Source organism: Leptidea sinapis, chromosome Z (genome assembly GCF_905404315.1).
Source record: "Leptidea sinapis chromosome Z, ilLepSina1.1, whole genome shotgun sequence".
Taxonomy (NCBI): domain Eukaryota; kingdom Metazoa; phylum Arthropoda; class Insecta; order Lepidoptera; family Pieridae; genus Leptidea; species Leptidea sinapis.
In genome coordinates, this window is record NC_066312.1 from 7,830,395 (window position 1) to 7,835,462 (window position 5,068).

The window sequence follows — 5,068 nt, forward strand, 5'->3', positions numbered from 1 at the left end:
TATGATATGAGATTAGGGCTTTGACCATTTAAATAAAGGAGGCATTTGATTAATTCAGCTCAAATAATTGTACAACATCTACATGTACAAAAAAACACTTTTCGAATAACCGGATGAATTACGAGAGCGTTGCCAGCTTTTTAGGGTTCTTTATGGCCATGAAGGCGAGAGTTGAGTCGAGTGTTTGAACTCAGTCCAGACAATATTCCACAAAAAGTGTTACTATTATACATTACTTATGTGATGTGATTGTCTATCAAGTTAGTAAATATTCATTAGCAATCCATCAATACGCATTGATCTAGCGTTGTCCTATTATACTTTGTTATATATATTCACATGGTAACAATAAGAATTCAAAAGAGCAATTGTTGAGTTTCTTGTTACGGTTTATATACATACTGAATCATTAGTAACGTTAAGCGCTGTATTTGACAAACTCCAGTGTGTTTTTTTAAAATTGCATTTCTGTATGAATATAATATGGACGTGTACGTGTGGTGTCGCACCAGAATAGCACCACCCCTTCTCCTCCCGTGGATGTCGTAAGAGGCGACTAAGGGATACAAACAACGGAGGATGGGCAGCAGCATCTTTCGTTAAGAGCACACCATTTACTGCGATCGCCAACACGCCTACCAAGCGTGGCGATTGTGTCACCAAATCCCCAAAAATAATAAAGACACTATAAGGTCCCGTTCCTCCGTCCTCGACGGTCCCGTTCGTGGTGGCCACGGTAGCAGCCACGTAAGCGACGGGGCAGGGGGTGCTAAGAATCCACGGATGCGGCAGTGCTACCACAAACGAAGACCATTGGCGTTGGCAACACACAACACTGCGGACCGACTAGAAGTTGGAGGAATTGGAGGAAGCTGTGAGCAGATTACGATGGGGTGTCGTGTGGTTATCTGAGGTCCGACAGGGTTCTACTTCTAGAAGGGCGACCAACTGTCCCATGGTGGTGTCGGGTTCCTCGTTCACATGTCTCTCGTCAACAACGTAACTGAGGTGGGGAGCGTGTCGACTAGGGTAGCGTACGTAATACTCAGAATTACTGATCGATATTCGTTGAAGGTCATACAGTTACTTTACGCTCCAACTTCGACTTCAACACTCAGACGAGGAGGCCATGTACGAGGACATCTGACATACTGCCCCAACGACCATCCGTCCGTCGAACTATGTGCCCTGACCACCGCCACTTCAATTTCGCAATCGTTTGGACTATGTCAGTTACTTTGGTTCTCCTACGGATCTCTTCATTTCTGAGGCGATATCACAGGGAAACTCTGAGCATAGCCCTTTCCATTGCCCTCTGGCAACACACTCTGGTTGAAAATCTTCGTCTACAGACACTGTGGTATTTGGGACGAGAAGATTTTATGGAGCTCCCCGAACGCTGCCCATTCAAGTTGGATTCGATGAGTGACCACTATTGCGAACATGAACCTGCCTAACTGGATTATTTGTCCGAGGTAGACGTTCTCGTCGACAATTTCCAGTTTCAAATTGTAATGGGAGTAAGTGCGACATGGACATCTGACTTTTGACATGATCTTTGTATTGTCTATATTCAATTTAAGAACTTCTCCTTGGGAAGCTATATTGACGCCATCGAGCTTTGGGCTTAAGTATTCCATGGGCTCTGCCATGAACACGATATCGTCTGCGAATCGAAGGTGAGTTATTTATTCGCCGTTGATGTTGATGTCCAGTCCGTTCCAGTCCAGAAGTTAAAGACATCTTCCAACGCAGCGGTGAACAACTTGGGCGATTTGACATCGCCTTATCTGACTCCCCGCTGCAGTCGCATAGGCTTCGAGATTTGTTCCTGGAGACGGACTGACATGGTGGCATTTCTATACAAAAACTTCAAAGCTTCGAGATATCGGTAATAAATGTGGCACCTCTGGAAATTCTGGAGTACCGCCCAGGTTTCGATTGCATCAAAGGCTACCTTATTGTCCATGAACGCCAAGCATAGTGGCATGTTATACTCTTCTGTCTTCTGAATAACCTGCCGCAGCGTATGTATATGGTCTATGGCGCTAAAGCCTTTTCGGAATCTAGCTAGTTCGGGAGGCTAAAAGTCGTCAAGCCTGCGCACAAGACAATTCGTGATATCCCTAGAAAACTTATATACATGGCTCAGAAGTGTTATGGGCCTATAGGGCGATAAAATGCATTTCATTAACTATAGTTCATCAAATGCATTTTATCGCCCTTTTTGAAGAACAGCATTTCTATACTTCTGTGCCATGCTTGCGGCGTTTTGCCCTCGAGGATGACGGAATTGAATAGTTTCTGGAGGGTCTTAAGTACAGGGGTACCACCAGCTCTCAGAAGCTCAGCTGTATTTCCATCATCACCCGGTGCCTTGTTGTTTTTAAGCTGTTTTAGGGCCATACTAATCTCGTACAGGCCTACGTCTGGGATAACTGGGATACACGGTATAGTATTGGGTTAATTTGGCTCTTAGGTCTTCTTCGATTGGTTTTGGTCTTAGTTTGGTTTGGTGCCGTGTATAACTGTCCGTAGAACTTGTAACTTCCCTAAAAAACTTGGGCTTAGACGAAACGACCCTGCCGACACTGGCCTTCAGCTTCGTCAGTTGGCTCTGCCTATGGCCGCCTTCACACAATCAGTTGTGTGGCGGCGTATATCGCGAGTCAATGACTTGGAGATCTTTCTATTTATCTTTTTCTTGCCTATACTGGGAAGCATCGTCCGGGGACTTAAGGGTCATTTGGCGTCTTACATCCATCAATTTGCCCTATACCCTATATTCTGAGATTTTTCCGGTTCTTTTTGAATAGCTGGCCTTGAAGAACATTCGAAGCTGTTAAAACACAGCTGAAACGAACCTATTATTATACTCGTCCACGTCAACGCAGTCACCGAGGCATTCGAAGCGGTTTTGCAATTCGAGTTAAAAGTTTTCGGGGCTTGGGATCTGAGTGGATGCGGGTCGGAGCGTACACTTCACCAGTCCAGTTTTGAATTTATATTCAATGTGCCTCTTACTATGCGGTGATCACTCCCAGTTTACACTGAGTTGATCACGGAGACATCATTGAATATATGTCTTTTGGTCGACATAGTGAAGTCGATCTCATTTTTGGTAGCCTCACCGGGGCTGATCCAAGTCAATTTGCGTCATTCTGGCTTCATGAACAAGGAGTTCATCATATAGAGATCCTCCTTCTCCACGAACTGAGCAAGCATCTGGCCTCGGGCGTCCTGATTTCGATAACCAAATTGCCCCACTCTCAACTCATCGCCGCTACGTTTGCTTTGAAATCTCCCATGACAACGTTGAAGTGGATCTTTGGAGTGTGAATGGCTGTTGAGATGTCCTCGTACATAGCCTCCTCGTCTGTACGCTATCCTAGTCGATGCGGTCCCCACGGTGTTGACGAGAGACTTGTGAACGAGGAACCCTGTCGGACCCCAGATAACCCCACGACACCGCATCGTAATCTGCTCACAGCTTCCTCCAGTTCCTCCAACTTCTCGTCGGTCCACAGTGTCTTGACATTGTATGTTGCCAGGGCCAATGGTCTTCGTTTGTGGTAGCGCTGCCGCACCCGGGGATTCTTAGCACCCCCTGCCCCGTCGCTTATGAGGCTGCTACCGTGGCCACCACGAACGGGACCGCCGAGGACTGAGGAACGGGGCCTTATAGTGTCTGTCATATTTTTGGGGGTTTTTGTGCCATTGGCAGGCATGTTGGCGATTGCAGTAAATGATGTGCTCTTAACGAAAGATGCTGCTGCCCATCCTCCGTTGTTTGTATCCGTTAGTCGCCTCTTACGACACCCCCGGGAGGAGATGAGGTGGTGCGATTCTGGTGCGACACCCCACGTACACGTCCGTATTATATTCAAACAGAAATGCAATTTTACTGTGTAGTATTTGAAAGCATGTCGCATGTATCTGGTGAGCTCCAACCAAATTATAATTGAATAATACTGAGTCCCCCTTGATATTATGTACATGTTGAAATAATCAATATCTAGCCTATGTTAAATTTAGGGTCATATTTTATTCATGGGATACTTATCCCAACTTACCTGTCGGAAAGTTGTGGTATAGTATACGTGTATGCGACCTCGATACTGTCCTAATCCTTACCCCCCTGGCGGTAATATCTTTCATTCCCTATTTCCCACTTTAACTTACCAATCTTCCTTTTCACACCACCTATGCTTCCCTTTCCCTATTCCTAACCAACGTCTGCCGCGCAGATAGGTGCATGGCTAGGGGCAAGCCTAGTCGTTAGCGTGCCACACTGCCCTGGGACTAGGCGACCCAGAATCAGGCCAGCCTTACCTTGACATGCGGGGCTCTGCTAGGGTGGACAAACCTTCCCCTTGCTAGTCGTGGGAACGCAATGGAGAATATTAAAAATAGGTAAATTCACCAAAATGGTGGCGATGTGGTTCGCCACCCATCACGTCTCGTTTCTCGCGGGGGTGAAAAGTGGCCCATGGAGAGTCGCTTTGCTACGTTAAATGTAAGAAAAGGAGTGGATGATAAGGGATGATGTATGACAGATCATGGATGAACGATCGATAGTGCGTCAACGAAACGAAGAGAAAAGTATGTGACACCACGGTTCATGGTCCCTACACGTCATACTGGTCTGGCTGTCAGGAAGTTGGTGTGATTCTTTCCGTTCGAATAGTAGAATGTGTGATAGAGAATGAAAGTGTTAGCCCAAGACTCCTTTGGATAAGGTTAAAAGTCGGACTCACTCGCTTGTTTATCCTCGGGGTCTATACACCGACGGATCTGCGCGGAGGTGGGTCATTAAAAGCCAAAAAAGAGAGAGAAATTTTGGCAATTTGGAATGACAGAGGTCTTGAATAAATGAACGGGGAGTGATGTTAGGGGATTTTAATGGGTGGGTTGGAGTAAAGCGTGATGGGTATGAAGGAGTTCTGGGTTCGTTTGGGGACGAGAGAGTGAATAAAAATGGGAAAAGCCTACTTGAAGTGCTTAGAATGGAATTTTTGCTTGGCTAACAAAATGTTTAACCACAAAAAGATCCATTTGTATAAAAGAG

General features: G+C 45.9%; 1 pseudogene; it reads right to left on the bottom strand.

Annotated features, from left to right (window-relative positions):
* Positions 1-820: 820 nt before the first annotated feature.
* On the bottom strand, positions 821-4,158 carry LOC126978914 (uncharacterized; annotated as a pseudogene).
* Positions 4,159-5,068: the final 910 nt, after the last annotated feature.